Source organism: Kryptolebias marmoratus, linkage group LG6, assembly GCF_001649575.2.
Source record: "Kryptolebias marmoratus isolate JLee-2015 linkage group LG6, ASM164957v2, whole genome shotgun sequence".
Taxonomy (NCBI): Eukaryota; Metazoa; Chordata; class Actinopteri; order Cyprinodontiformes; family Rivulidae; genus Kryptolebias; species Kryptolebias marmoratus.
The window spans coordinates 4608743-4625646 of NC_051435.1; the positions used below are offsets into that span (position 1 = coordinate 4608743).

General features: G+C 38.8%; 1 protein-coding gene across 5 annotated transcripts in view; it reads right to left on the reverse strand.

The window, feature by feature from the left end:
* Positions 1-16904, reverse strand: part of adarb1b (adenosine deaminase RNA specific B1b) — a 102052-nt gene that overhangs the window by 47970 nt on the left and 37178 nt on the right. For all 5 annotated transcript variants that reach the window (XM_017420716.3, XM_017420718.3, XM_017420715.3 and 2 more), the window contains one exon: positions 4792-4905. The gene's annotated coding sequence lies outside the window, so the exon portion shown is untranslated. The remainder of the gene's footprint in view (positions 1-4791; positions 4906-16904) is intronic.

Below are 16904 nucleotides of genomic sequence, written 5' to 3' on the forward strand. Positions count from 1 at the left end.
GGAGTTGCCTCCGTTCACAAGCAGAATATCAGCTCCAACGACTGGGCGTGGGTCTCCCCCCTAACCAGACCTCCAGCTCTCCGCCTGGGATAGATCCGCTCCATCACTCGTGGTTTTGACTTTGTGGCTGGAGCCCGGCAGCCGGCGGTGTGTTTGTTTGTGAGCGTACGTCTCCGCGCCTGTGAGCCGAACATAAACGGACAATGGGCTGCTTTGTGTTTGCCCTTCCTGGTCGGACAGACTAAGGGTGAAGCCAACAAGCTGGAAGTGAGGAAGGGCAAGAAAAGGGCAGCCGACTGCAAGCCAGAAAGGCGATTTTTTTCCCCCGCATTCAGATTCATAAAGAGGTGCTTTCATTTATTCCACCATGCAGCTAATGCACGGATTTCCTCCGAGTCAAAGTTGATATTGACACAGAACAGAGAAGACCTGCCAAGATGCAACACATCTCCTCAGTTTCTACAGTTTTATTTAAACAAGGTGATCCTCTGACTGCTAATAAAGCAGAGCTATTTTGATGTTTTGTTTTGTTTTTGTTTTTTTGGCCCCAGCTGTCATGTTGTTTCTTCACATCAACTCTGATCCAGATGATCTGCAGCAGGCAGCGTCTAAACAACGATCTCAGGGAAAAGCCTACGCTGTCATAGTAACACAGACAAAATGCAAGAGGTGTGTGTTCAAGTCCGGGTTGCAGATGGGCTGTAAACGGATGTGATTTTTAAAAACAACATCTGATTCACAGGCTTTATACTGCACATCAGGCTACACTTCAGTAAAAGACACTGAACACGACACAGATCAGGACCAGGACGAGTCGACAGTGTTTATCTGACATCAACCAACAAAGATGCTTTAGAGTAGGAGTCCCCAACGGTGGTCCGAGGTCCGGATTCAGACCCAGATAAAGTCTTATCTGGACCCAGGTCAGCTGTTATTTATTTAACTCATGCACATTTCCTTGATTCATTTTAGTTTCTTGCAGTTTCTCCTGTTTTTAACAGCTCTTAGGCAGCACAGCTTGTTAAGCCTTAACAGTATTTCATTTTAGGTTGCACAGCCTTTCCAGTATTTACGGTAATTCCCACATCTGGCCCGGGGCTTTCTCTCTGCCAGCCCTGAAAAGACGACATGATGAAGTGCAGGAATCATGGCTTTCACTGAAAGAGGATTTAAATAGATATATTCTGCGGAACATTTATTTCGAAGGACCTCGCTGAATTTAGAGGATGCACAATGACGTTTCAGCAGCAAACAGATGAGCTTCCTGCGCTGGAAAACATACAAAAAAACCACACATAAGTTGCTCATTATCCCCAACAGGGTGTCTAACATGAATCCCATCATGCTGAAAAAGCACATTTCCTTTCACTTGAATTGTCCTCCCTCTTTGCTATATTTGTTATAAGTTACAACAAACATGTCAGCGTTTTCTGCTGTGACGAACGAGCCTCTTTTCAGCCAATTTATCTTTCCTAGCCTGCTGTGTGGCCATGTTGCCAGCACAACTTTCTATTTGTGTTACAGAAAAGCAGAGACGGGGAGGGATTTAAGGTCACAGCAAAAAAAAAAAAAAAAGGAAAAAAGCGTAAAAACAGAGACAGAGAGATGTATACGGCTCGGACAGATGATCAGAATTACAGAATCTACAGCACAGCCATCAGCCTGTGCCGAAACACAGGCCCAGAGAAGTTAGCTGCAATGAAACGCAGACTTTTTTACTGCATTGCAATGCAGTGTGACATTGAGGATAAACACTGCGCTCTTACTGCCTGCAGAAAAACACCTATAAACACACAAAGAACAGTTCAGGTGGGCAGGCACGGTCGCCCTCTGTTACAGGACCGCATTACAGCTTAATGCCTTCTGTTTTTCTGATCTTACACTCCGTGTGCTTAAAGTCATATTGATTTATTTTCAGACCACTTCAGGAGAAAATCCTGCAGAAGCACTGGCTGTATTACGGAAAGGGAAGGAAATTTAGAATCAGAAGGTAAAAAGTTTGAGTACTTTCAAAACTGACGACTGTTCACCGAAGTTTTGTCACCAAGAAAGCTAATATGATATTATCAGAACCATTTTATTGTTTGTTTTATTTATTACAAATACAAGGGTGAGGTTTAAGTCACCAACAAACTTGATTTATAACCATAAGAGGGTTTATTGATAAAATAACATCACTAAGACAAAAACAAACAGTCATTACTGGAAGAACCACAAAATACCACTCGTCTGGGAAACACATTATTTTTAGTATTTAAACTAACAGCCACTGTTTTCTGACGGGTCAAAGAGGATGTTGACAACATGGCATTTCATATTGATGCAACTAATACTTTTATTTTTACTACTTCCAGATGTCAAGAGTCATAAAACTCAATTAGTTTTGTTTTTTTTCTCCCTGAAGTAGAAAAATGGATCTGGAACAATCACATAAAACTTCACCAGCCCACTAAGTGTCACAACAATCATTTAAAATAATATTTTTTCTGCTCAGTATTATATTTAAGCTGAGGATTAGTCCTTCATACCAGACTTTTCTGTGGTAAATGTGACCAATCATCTCCTTGATGTGCCCAGAAAGAATCTGAAACTGAATCCGTGCTGTAAATGAACTCTAATCAGAAGGAAAACACAAGAAAAACAGGAATAACAGAACCTCCAGATAAACAGTGTGTACCACGATACAACACTGTAGAATTAATGGCCTAGTATTCCTTAAAATAATGCATACCACCTGTTGCCTTTTGCGCCTTTTTTGAGTTTTAAACTAAGATCCTCTCATGTTGAGAAATGAGAGTTTCAGCCATTTTGGTTTAACCTGAATCTCATGCGGTTTAACAAGATGTCACGCTTGGAGTACGTGTTGGTGAACGACTCTCAGCTTCTACCACAACCAAAGTTTGGCTCCGTTTCTGCAAACTGACCGAGTTACAGCCATCAGCTGGCTGAGGTGGCCATCTTGAATTGGGTTGGCTCCGAATGTTAATCAGCTGTAGATGCACATCCAGTAATTATTTCCTGAAAGTTTCAATAAATCCATTGAGTGTTTAATAAGATATTTGGCTAACAAACAGTCAGAGATGACTCCAAATAAACAAAGACTGTGTGGGATCTCTTAGCGCTCAGTTCATCTGTTTGGGACTGGTCTCAACTACTACCACACCAAATGTTAGGCCAATAGCCATTAAACTGACTAAGAGTTAGCCAGGTTTGTGTTTAAGGTCAACTGGCTTTGGCAGCCATCTTAAATAGAGTTGACTCTAAAAATGAATACATCCAAATGATGAAAATCTACAATGGTTAATGAGATATTCTGGTAAAAGTTCTTTCTCCTTCGACGGCTGGTGATAATTAGTAAAAGAAATATTAATCTTGGTTTAATCTAGCTAGTTTAAGTATAAGTTGATGGTTATCCTTAACTTGAATTATGTAATACCTGTAGCATAATAAAAAGTTAAATTAAAAATTAAAGCTGCTGAACAAACTTCTAACTTTTAAAATAAAGCTGTACAACAAAGAATATCTGCTGTATCAGAAAGACCTGAGGTGAACTTCCATAAAGGCTCGTTCCTCCTGCTCAGGTGTACGTGTGGGTGAAGATGCAGGTGTACTGTACATACACCGTTAGAGCGAATGTGAGCGCAAGTTCGTTCCTCTTCTTTCTTGACATGTCTATCTGGGTCAACCATCTGGAGAGTTGCCCAGGCCTTGCCAAAAATGGGCAGCTTGCCATCGCAGGTGGCTTGCAACCAAAAAAAGAACACGGAGATGCACAGAAAGGCGAAAAGCTGCCAGGTAACATCTGTATCACCATCGCCCAGAGCCATCTGAGTTCTGACTACCATCTCTGATAATAAAAAAGTGCACTATGCCTTCGAGTGGGCTGAACACAAGAACAAAATGCTTGATAATTAGTCCTGATGTGATTATGTGGGAATGTGTAAATGCATGTTAGCGTATTTATATGTATGCTTGCATACGTTCACTCGGTTTAATCTCACTGGTGAGGAACGAGGATCTGAGGCTCATTAAGCACATCCAAGATGGAGACTAAATCCAGCCTGACGATCCTCTCCAACCTCTTTTTCCTCTCATTCCGTCTGCTGCACAACGGCAGAGCGAGCATTCCCAGACTTCTTCAATTCACCAGATGCGGATAAGATTACCACAAAGGTACTCAAAAACTAGGCCACCACATGTTGTGTCCGCATGTGTGTGTCTTACACTGCATGAGATTAAACTATATGATGTAAAGTAGGTGACATCTTTACACCTGGTACGATTATTTATGAAGAAAACTTGCTCCTGAAAGACCTGAGCGCAAACCTTTGCATTTTACATTTTAATTTTACAATGTGATGTGTCTTATTTGGTGAATTAAAAAAAAAGGACAAAAGAATAATTTCTGAGAGGATCTGAGAAAACCAGATCATCCAGAGTAGGTGGAAACCTAGAGTAGGTGTGAACAGGAAGGTGGGGAAAAACAAAAAAATAAAACAAACAAAAAAAACTCACATATTGCAACTGCAAGGAGGTAGTGTTTAACAATTTATTTATACACAGTTGGGACTTGGAATCTAAAGTACTGTGAAAAGATGTATTTTTCTTCACAGGAGTAATATCTGATTTGGAGTTGACCTGGAACTGAGCTACAGGAGGGCTGTAACCCCTTCTTCTTTGGCATTAATAGGAATAAAGCTGCCGTCTTCTGTCTCACACTCAGGGGGATAAATGAATGTGCGGTGAAGCAAAGCTACTAGACAGTGTAGGTTGCTCAATATTACAACTTACCGATGGTGTTGCTCACTGGATAAGAACCACTGGGATTTTTATTTGCCCCCTGCCGCTCCAGGACTTCCACTCAATGCTGCTCTTTCAGGCAGTGGATAGCACTGATCCAATTTTCTGAAGCAGAACAAGAAAACAAAATCAAACATTCAAGACATCAAGCTGAACGCCTGTATGACTCTTTGCACAAGCACCAAACAACCACAGATTTTTATTTTTTTTAAAAAGCAACAGTAATACTGCAAATCCAAAGATGTGACAGTCTCCTGGAGTGATGGAGTAAAGCACTGACAGATGTTCCTGTGGCACTCAGCTCCTTCCCCCTGCCAGGCATCCCTTCCCCCACAACTCCCCTGATTTCCACTCTTTGTTTCCTCCTTTATAAAGTCTTCATCTGACTGCCAAAACTAACATAATTTGGATGCACAGTGTGCGTTAAGTCCTATATGAATGAGTGCTTTACTTCCAGTAGAACAATGTAATCTCACATGCTCGGTTATTGTTGGGAACAGCAGCTCAATCGTAGTAACTCGCTGGGGTGCAACTGTTAGAAACAAGTTGGTGACTCGGAATCACAAGAAAAAAAGGCAAATTTTCTCACTGAATTGGGAACGTTTGCAACCAAGTGACCAAAGAGACATGTGGTCATGTTTTGTGCAGCCAGTTTTTTTTTTAAAGTTGTTTATTTTTGTGTACAAGGCTTGCAAAACTGTATACTAGATGCAGATAACATAAGGCAATTTCTCCCTGAGGGGAGCAAAGAATCTCTAAAATCACTTTTGATCAATCCAACCTTTTCATTTTAAACCATTAACCCAAACAATGGCTTTTTGGTAACTAGTGGGGGTCACCACTGATGGATGGATGTTGGTCACTTTTGACATTCTGATAAATAAGTCGAGTTAGTGCATTTGATGAGCCTTTCTTCTAACTTTGCATTTATTTATGATGGTTTTGATTCGTTTGCATTTTATTTGTGCTGCGTGCTTATTTATCCAGGGTCTGCAGGTGTAATTTAGCCGGTGGCTGCTTCTTTTCATATGATTAATGCATATTTAAGAATGAGCATGCACATCAACTCAACTAAAAATACATCCTTCTGTGTCATTAACAGCTGGAAGCCACTGCATCAGCATAGAGCTGCAAAGTGGCCTGAAGGACAAATAATTTAATAACAACATGCTGACTCAGGAGGGTTTCAATGTCATTTACCCATCTGGTCATTCAAGGTGAACCGGGAGCAGGGATGAAGAGAACGAGGGGGCAGATAATAAAATGAGACAATGCGACAGTCAGAGTGCTGGAGAGTAAAAGAGGATGTAAATCTGAGCGTATCCTGGATGCAAAAAAGGAAAAAAAAGAAACCAACTGAAAGCCTGGAACTAGTAGAGCATCTCTTTTTATGAAGAAACACAAAAGAACAGAAGCTTAAAGGAACCTAAAAACCCTTTAAAGTCAGACAGCGTTTATTAAACAGATTGTAAAATATACAGAGTAATCTGATCAAACGTGTGTAAATTGATGTAAAATAATAAGAAAATGGCATATTTTTAAATTTTACCAAAGCACATAGTGCTGCAAAACTAAACAAATGATAAATCTGACTCCAACACAGACGCTTCAAAACTAATAAAACAACCAATTTACATTATTAACGGATTAACCATTTTATTCCAGTAAATATCCAGACATTTTTAGGGTTCGGGTCCTGACTGTTTTATAACCTTCTGTGCATTTGTGGAAATTTAAATGTGTTTTTTTATCCATGAATTCTGTATTTGGTACTAAAATTTAATTAAGCAGAACAAGTAATCAAAGATGCTATCGGGACAATTTGAGGCTGATGGACCCTACTCTTATAAACTGCATTTTCTTTACAGAAATAAATATGTTTTGACAACATCATTCAAACACAGTGCCACAGCTGTTAAATAATCATCAAACCATCTGGAAAACTACTTGAAACCAATAACATAATGACTTAAATAACACACTTCAACATCATCAAGTGGTTTACAAAAAAATATGAGTTTTCTTTAACACAAGCAGAAGGAATATAGTCTTTAATCTGACAAAGTTTATTTTATACAATGAAAAAAGAAGCTCTGACTGTGAATTCTTTCTGTTAATTCTTTTTAAATAAACAAACAAACAGTTCTGTGTTTTTTTTATTGATTTGTTTTTCTTTTAGGCAAAATGTGCTGCTTAAATTTGCACTTATCTCGGCCAATAATCTAAATTTATTCTGTGTGGGAGGTTGCAGAGAACGATGTGTGTGTGAGTTAATGTGAGCATATGAGAACAAGAGAGACTAAAAATATGTTTGGGAAAAAATAAAAAAAAAACTAGTTTGGGAACTTAGTATGGCTGCTTAAAAATGAATATGGTTATTCTGCTGGTTGTTTAGTTTTGACTGATGTTTTTCAGTCAATCTGGGAATAAATCCTAAAATCTCCATCATTGATCCGTGGTTGAATGTGCCCGATACAAAAAAGAATTTAATGTATTAAAATAGGCACTGAGAAAAATATATATTAGGGTTTCCAAGAAGGATGTTCTCCCTGTACCAGCATCTCTGGAGGCCCACCTTGTTTGCTCCAGTTTCTTTTGTCAGGCATGGATGCTTCAGTGCTGACAGGGAACAACACATTTAACTCCTGGGCTGTGGGACGCATCAAAATCGACTTTTTCCCTTTTATTTTTCCACTTTAATTGGCTTTGGTTCAAAGTGGTCTGATCTGGCATCTGGTACCTTTATTCCAGGACTTCTGGGTGTTTAAAGGTTCTTACCTCTGTGAACACTTGAATCATTTACAAAACAGTCAAATTGCAACACTGTGTCCTTTTCTACTTTGCTTAAAACAAACTAATCTGCTGTAAGGTCGTGACCAATAAAAGATAAAGCAAGTAAAACTGCTCCTACTGTGGCTTCTTTATGTTCTGCTGAGAAAATATCCATCCTGGCTTTCCCATGGAAACAATTGTGTTACTTGCCATCCATCTAAGCAATTTTCCAGATCTGCAATCACTCAGTTTAACAGTATTTTCTCACATAGCAGAAACATGTTTGCAGCAGGACGGCAGCGACACAGCTCTGGATAAACTAAAACAACATCATAAAGTATCTGAGATGTTGTCAAGGCCTTCAAATTCCCAATTTTAGGGGATTAGAAGAAAATCAGTAGGATACAGGGCTGATCGCAGCCCACGGAATCCAAAAGATTTGTTTTACATTCTCAGACACTCCAAGACACCCACAGATGTCCATGTCCTCACTAATCAGAGCTAATTCAGAGGAAAAAAAAGGAGGGGGAATTACTCGAGATTGGTCATAATGATTTGGCTTATTGGCGTACTGAGTAACAGCACAAAATAATTATGTATGGAAACTATATTCACCAGATCGACAGAACAATCAATTAGGGAAACTTCTTCCATCATCTCTGTTTAAGTGCATCATCATGACTTATGACAGTCCAATCAATTCAAACAGCTCGTCTCTCAGTGCTCGTCTACGTGTGTGTGTTTCTGTGTGTGTGTGTGTGTTCTGCTGGGTTATTCGTGACAAAGTGTGGCAGCAGATGTGAGAGGTAATTTGGAGCCCCAAGAGACACTCACCAGTGTGTTACAAAGCATTATGGGTATTTCTGCTGTCACTAAACTTAAGTAGACGTCAATGACACAGATCAAAAACAAAAACACGTGCAGTAATTTTATTTGTTTCTAAATGTGCTCCGAATCTCAGGTTCTGAATGAAAAATGGCACTGTACACAAACTGAACTATGGCTGGCTCGTAAGAGGCCAGCAGTGCTGTGGTAAAATGCCCAAAGCCATGTTTACATAACCGGTTTCCTAACCGGAGAACGGGTCACACTTGTGCTCCAATCGTGACACAATAGAACAAGAGACACTGAATGAAAAAAACAATCAAAACAGAGTAAACCCCTAAATACTGATCACTTGATTAAAGTATGATTTACAGAATAAATGACCTGAAATCAGGAGCATCTGTTAGATCAGCAAACAGTGTTTCTGATTTATCAGAGTGTGGAGAAGCAGGACCTGACGTTGTTAAAATGTAATGACACAACGAGACAAAACAAATCAAAAAGGTGGACAGAGGCAGAAACCAACAGAGAGAAACTGTTGGCAGCAGCATTTTTAACATGAGCAGAAAATGAGGTCAAACACTGCCAGGGATATTTGTTATCATCTTAGGTCTTGTTATTGCCCACTGAGGGCTTTCGAGAGCACCCAACTGGAACACAGATTTAGCCTTACTGATAATAGCTCACCGTTTGTGGTGCTCACTCAATACCAACAAGGTCTATTCAGACTTCTCTCCAGCCATTCTTCTATTATCTAAAGAGACACTAAAGTAATGATGCTCACTCCAGCAGCTCAGACGAAAACACACCAGTGCAGCCCCAGAGGAGAAATTATTAAAAAATGGGGGCACAGTAGAAAAAAAAAACAACGGAAGATGAAGTAAAATCCCTGCCCACCCAACATCAAAACAATTGAAGTGTGCAAAAACAGGGTTTGCAAAGTTAATCCTGCAACTCCTCAGTTGGGCTGAGAGGGTGTAAACACTAACAGCACACTCAGACGTGCACTTAAACAAGACAGCAAATTTCAGCTATATTCCACATGCAACATTCAATAGGAGGCCATTTGTCCTTTTATCAAATCCATTATTCATATATTGACTGAACAGTCACAAGTGGAGTGGCATTCAGCCACATCATAACGTGCAGCAGGCTGGGCTGCATGCTTCACCTGACTGAAACGAGACGAAAAGCCCAATGTTCATTAAAGGAATGCATATCGCCCGCCAAAGATCCCATGTGACCTCTCTGCACTTAGAGCATGTGTTGAGGGTAACTCTTAGCTACTACCACACCAGACTGGACATTAATATGTGTAAAACTGACCAAGTTATAGCCTAGGGTTTTCTAAAGTCAGTTCGCTGTGATGGCCATTTTGAATCAGGTTAACTCTGCCTTGTGTGCCAAAGTTTTAAACAAAGATCTCACACAATCTGTGAGTGCTCAAAGTATGTGTTAGGAATGACTCTTAGCTACTACCACATCAAATCTTAGCTCAACATCTGTAAAACTGGCTGAGTTAAAGCCCTGTTTGTGTTTTCCAAGGTCAAGGTTTGCATCCAAAAATTAAGTTGAAATATTTGACCAAATATGAAGCCAGACTTTATAAAATTTAATAAATAGTAACAGGTGTCTGAAGCCAGAGGACATCTGATCACAATGTTACACACTAGAAATTAGGCAATTCAGTAATCAGTCTGTTTTCTGTTTGATTCAAATTAATGATATGCTAATAAAACACGCAGGTGCAGCTGATCAGAGCGAGAGAATAACTGAGGAGATTTTGCCCGTGTTGCCGTTTTAAATCCTGTCAACTCTTTCACGACAGCATCCACCGAACGCCATGGAAACCATACCGGCGGAACATCTGCTAATCATGGAACCAAACTGATATTTATTCTGTTCCTTTAAAACATTTCTTTGCCTGTAAGACCTGAACAAGCAAAGCAGCCCACAACAACGCACCTCCTGCCAACATGCTAACGAGTGACTCATCTTCACTAATTTGATGCTCTAATTTTATCTGCAAACTTCACAGGCAAAAATAAATAAATAAATAAATAGAAACCTTGCGATGGCAGAGTAGATCAACAGAATGATGTGAAGCAGCAACACCATTCCGCTGTTAAAAAAACCTCATTTGTTGTTTGATTGCTGAAATGTTGCCACCCATTAAATAAAGAAAATTCAATTGAAAGCTCAGCCCCATTGGCCATAAAGGAGAACGTGTTCTTATTCAAGTTTGCTCATTGTAGCAACACAAATCAGTCATTAAGATATGTTACATCAAGACCGCTGAGATTTGATCACCTGCCTGCCTTCTGTTTTATTAACATTAATCCCAAAATAATGAACTTTGCAATAAAAACAACATATTGGTAGCGGTCTTACCCAAGCATTTTGGCTCTGACTACAGTGCCAAGCGACCAGCTGGAACATTGGAAAAGTGTGTGTGTGTGTGTAGTTGTGTCTGAATGTGTGTAGCAGTATGTCAATTTGGCATTGCTACTCCTCTTATTTCAGTTCTTACGTAATGCAGATCATTCCAGAAAAATGTGACAGCAAACCCATGGCATGACGCAGTTGTGTTGCCGCAGGGAGAACACAACATCACAGCAGATTGGGGACGGTATTCACTCGATGAAGACAATAACGTACACACAAACGTACACACTGGCATTGTAACACCCCCAACAGACTGCGGAGATGACAAATGAATATTTAGAAGTGACTCTACAAGATGTTCTAAAAATGTTTCTCACCTGTAAGACGTCTACGATTGTTCGTGATCCACAATTATACTTCAATCCTTTTAGTCACACAATGTCCTTCTTTTATTTTATTTATTTATATATACAGTATATATAGATTTCTTTAAAACAACAAACAAACAAAACAATAGATGTTGCATTTAACAGCTAAATAATTTAACAAATACTCATTCATTCCAAACCTGTTTTATTGAGATTTATTCAGAAGATAAAAGCACCTCCTGCTCAGATTACTGGCGTGATAGGACACTCCATGAGCTGATCAGTATCGTACAGAAACACAGAACGTTGCTCAGTCAAAAACAGTGACAAGCTAAACAAAAACTGTCACGATAAAGTGCAGAGGTTTAATAATAGCTGTAGTGTTCATCTGGCTAGCCATTTGCTTGACTCTTAGGTGGACTTTTACCTCTCTCTTCATTGGTTCTCTCTGGCTGCTTCCATGGCTGATAAGATATTATCTTTAATTATTTGACAAAACATTACTTCAAAAAATGACCAGACTACCTCTTTAATTCCAAATATGACATTTCATGCTTTAGTTTACAAGCTATAAGCAGAATAATAAAAAGCATTAGACCGTATGAGAATGTGAAACACAGAAAATGACGCAGTGAATCATGTGGTTTCAGGCTCTGCATGAGTCAGCTTCACCTATTAAGAACAATTGCAATGCTGTGAAGAAGCCCTGAGTTATGTTTTTGGTTTTATTTGTTTAGTCTGACAAGTCACACTAAAGACGGAACATAAAATAAAATTTAAAAAAATCTAGAAACGATCATCATTTTGCATAAGTAAAACAAGAACTGAGTCAGTTTTGGCTCAAACTGTAAAAGCAAATGTTTTTATCCTGTGAGGAATAAATATTTGTTTTAGTTTTAAATCTTCATAATGAACTGATCTCTAGTTCCGTTTTATGACATTTCTGCTGTTATTTTATGAAACATTATGAGTGCATTGTCCGACTATTTCTACTGACCTTAGCTGCTGCTTGCTTTAGTCTGTCTACTACAGACATATTAGGTTTCATTCCCAGATTATACTAAATAATATTTACCATTTTATCAAGTTGACTTTGTATTGTGGATTACTTTTTATACTGGCAATAAAACTCAAAAGCTTTTACTAGTAAGCAATCTTATGCTGTCAGTCTTCAATATGCAACAGACTTAAGAGTCTCATCTACTGAGGCTGAAAGTCTAAAAGGAGGAAAGCTGACATCTAAGCACACTTCTGATTGAACAAACTTACTCAAAGCAAGAATTAGTACATTCAAAATGTATACAATTGGCCCCAAAACTGGTCCTAACTGGATTATCTTCATTTTTAAAGTTGACTCCAGTAGAATAAATCATAAACCTGAGGGTGGCTGCCAAGGTTGGGTACAGACAGGGCCAAACGGGGGTACAACATGGGCCGAGATGGGCAATAAAATAATCTGCAAGGCATAGAAGGTACTTCTGCAGGTCGTGCATACAAAAACTAAAAAAACTGTTCAATCAGATTGTTTACAAGACTTGCTGGTCACAAAATTAAATTAGACTGAAACAGAAAATTCCAGTTTTCTCAATTTTTGAGTCTCCAACAGCTGCAGCCCTTTGAGATTCTACCTTTACAAAACAATATTTAAGGATACAATGACAAATTTCCCCCATTCAGTTCAAAGAGGGAAACCAAATCGGTGGCAGTTTAATAAGTATTCACCTCATTCTTTGCTTAACAAAGAGTATTTTCACACGGCTTTACAATCATGCTTCTAATTGGAGAGTAAGTATGATTAATATCCGTAGCCTTGGTCTCTTTGTCTCCTGTTACTAAACATATAGTTAGAATATACAGCTGTCAAAACATTAGCTGTGAGAAGCACGGCCTACTGTACGAAAGGCTCTAAATGTTGAGGCTTTGAATAAAAGCTCCAAACATGAACAATCAATCATTACTAAATGTGTTTGTTGATGGGAAACCAAAAGATCAACACCGTTTTACTGAAAGGTTCCTGCGCCGACTGCTGGAGACGGGAACCAGCTCCCCGCCACCCAGAAAGCAGCAGCGGGTAAAGAAAACGGATGGATGGATGGTTCCTGTGCCATTACATGCCAGTAACGGAGAGTCTGGAGAAAAGAATAGGCAAGTATCGTTTGTCATTCTACCCTGCACTCATACTAAAGCTCAAGGACTCCGTTTGTACAGTGTGTTGAGTAGCCATTACATCTAATTCATTGCTTTCATTGGTGGCTGACTTATTTATAACGTAATTACAGGACTGAGCTGGATGACAAAGATGCTCGGGCCAATCTAACTGCTTGTATTCATAAATCAAAACTTACTGCAGCTCTGTGCGGTGATATAATCCTTTGACTTAGGCACGTTATTGAGATGCATCTCACAAAAAACACCAGATTATTTTTTTCTTGCCAGCTGTAGGAGTGCGTTTTGTTTTTTTTCCCTCTCTCATTTGGCAAAGAAGAACAAAAAAAAGAAGTGATGCTGCTTTGCTATCCTACACACATGAACTGTGGGAGGACTAAAACAAGAAGCCACTTTTAAAAACCTAAATCCATCAGAATCTAGCAAAGTGAGACAAAGCGAAGAGTCTAACATACTGTTTATGGTAATGATCTTACAATGTTGCTTCCACATATTATTGTAATTTTAGATTTTAGTCATTACTCCATGCAGAAGGCAGGACAGAAAAATTCCTGGTAGGAAAATTCAGACAGACAAAGTTCACCACAGCTCTGTCAGCAGCATCAGTGTAATCTATCTCAGCCCTCACATCCGTTTGCCCGCTCATCCATTCTGCTAGACCACCACTGTTCACAGACTGAGAGGTTTGCCATGTCGTGGTTGGGGGGGTGCTGAGCTTGTTAAAAAACCTGAAGTGCACACAAACAGCTCATGCATGCACTATGTCTGATATATACTCTATTAATATTTGAAACTCTGCAGCTCAATCTCTTTTTGCTCCCTTTCTGCCTCACCCCTGCTTCCTTGGGAGCAGCTCTATACGAGCCATCTGGTCGTACCGACTGGAACCTCAGTGATTCATTTACACAGGGCCATGCAGAGACCTTTAAAAGGGCAGGTACTCGAAATGTTAAAAAGAGCAACGTAGAATAACATTTTTAAAAGCAATAAACAAACATAAATAACAGGCTGCCCTGTTAAATTAAAGCGTCTTAGTTTCAAGCAGAATGTGAACATGGACTCTCAGAATGGTGATTCCACCTCATCTGATCGATCTCCACCTGCAGCCAGACTCTTATTGTAAAATTGATCCAATATCTTAATCTATAATTAAACTTTTATTAAAGCTTCAATAGGGCACACCTCGGCAAAAAAAGGCATTAAAATGTAAAAAAGGTCCATCATTTCTTGAAGGGATGCGTATCTCCTGCTGCCTTTCATGCCAGAGTTTTAGATAAAGGCTGAGAAATGACAGTTGTAGCCATTTTGAAATGGAAAACAATGTTTTGTGCAATCTCTTGACATCATGAGATGCCACGCTCAAAGGATGTGTTGTGAATGACTTTCACGTATTATCACATTAGTTTTAGCCCAATATCTGTAAAACTGACTGATGTTGATCAGCTGTGGAGCCATCTTGACTCCAGAAGTTCATGAGTTGTAGATGTTCATCCAGTTATTACTTTCTGCAAGTTTCTTAAGGATTTGTTCTGTTTGTTAGTTGACAGACGCAACTAAGATCCAAAATTAATTCAAATTTGCAAACAAGTTGTTTGCAAACAGGAATTTTGTGCAGTCTCTTTAAAGATGATCCAGTGACAAGCGTGGATCGATCCGACAACCCAAGAATACTGCAGACATTTGAGCCAACCAACCAGGAAAGGAGCAGAGTGTGTGTATTGTTTTAATGTTATACCCCGTCACTTCCTACAGGTCAGTCATTGGTTACAAATATGTCAGAATGTAAAAATTAGATCAACAGATTGATTAAACTACAGCTGGGTTTTTCATTTTTTTCTTACTCAGATATGTAAATGACTGTTTCCTCAGATGCTCAATAATATTTGAACACACTTTAAATGTTTATGTTATTAACCACTCAGCAGAAGAGCAAATAAACATTTAACTAGGTGCCTTTAATCAGAAAACTTTACGCATACATAGTTAAAAAAAAACTAAGAATAAATAAACATGGATAAACATAACCCCTGTCCTTTTTCTCCGTTTTCTTTTTTTGCCTTTAAGATTGGCAGGATTTATAAATGCAGTCCTGAACAATTGCACAGCATTTTATTTTTTTTTATTCATCACAGCCGGACATACACAAACACCCACCTTTCCCCAGAGCCAGAGCTCTAATTATAGCATGCTCATTAATCAGTGACAGCTGTAATTATTCTAATTCCAATGTGTAATCTGATCAAGGTGAGAACGATCAAATCATAACCTTTCCCTGTTGCTAGACTTGCGAGGGAATTTAAATCATGATGGCAGGGGTGAGGTTGCAAAGAAAATTGGTTTAGACCAAAACAATCTAATTTCACTCGGCATGGTAGCTGATTAGAGAGCGAGCAGAGGAATGTGTGTAAACTACCGTCTCTGTTGTCTGCAGCTAAAACACTTTCACTGTAACTTTAGAAACATTAAGATGAGTTTTAAGAGCTAAAAATAAAAGTTTGACCACAACTGCACCATAACTAGTCTGACTAAACTTTAGCTGGGTGTTTGATCAATGTCATCTTCAATTTTAATTTCTCTTAACAACCAAATGTTCTGTGTTTTAAATGAAAACAGTATTTTTGTTTTAGGTATATGACACATATAGAAGTAATTAAATAGAAGGCATCTGGACTTCTATCCTCCAGTTTCCTTCTAGTTTACTTCTTAGTAATCCATTTGTCAAACCCAGAAACCACACAGTTCGAGCCAAATTAAAACCTTTAAACCTCTGCAAAGTTCAACTTTGTTGATGGTTACCGCCACCGAAGGTTTTTACATGCTCTGTTATCATATCTGAGTTTCTGGATAGTATTTATGACTCTGCAGGTCTGTGTGCTACCCTGACAATAACATTAGGAACAACAGATAACCAACACAGGCATGCGTGACAGACTTTTGTTATCGGCGGGTGATTTCATGAGCAGGAGTGTATCAACAAGCCTGTCTGAAATTACATGACCTATCTGTCAGATCCAACAGGCTGATCTGAGGTGGACTCATCTGTAATCATCTTCTAAGGTTGTTGCTAATTTGCAGCTACACATTTTTGTGGACATTTAACAAATGAATGTAATGTATGGGTATTAAATTCCACAAAATGTTAGGGTGCAAATTAACATCAGTTTCAGAAGATAATTACATATTACGGCAGTGCAAGTCTACAGAACACAGAAAAACAAATACCCTCTATAAGACGGTGATGTTTGTATTTTATCTATAATTTCAGATTGGAAATTTGTTGTACAAATTACTGCAGTTGTGAGTTAACGCCTCTTTGATGCTGAATTTCCTGACACACAAATCTTGAGGAAAAATTAAAGACAAGAAAAACAATAATTTTAATGTGTTCAAGCTCTACTTTTTTGTGCTCTTTTTCTAATTATTAAGTCAAGTAAAAAGTCTGATATATCTGAAATATTTCACTGTTTTTAAATGGTTTGGAATCTAATAATTTAACTGAACGTCTCGACTTTTATCAGCCCAAAACAGCCCTGAGATCTTCCATCCAGATGTTTTTACTGCAGCTGAAGGCTAAGTTGAAGCTCAGAG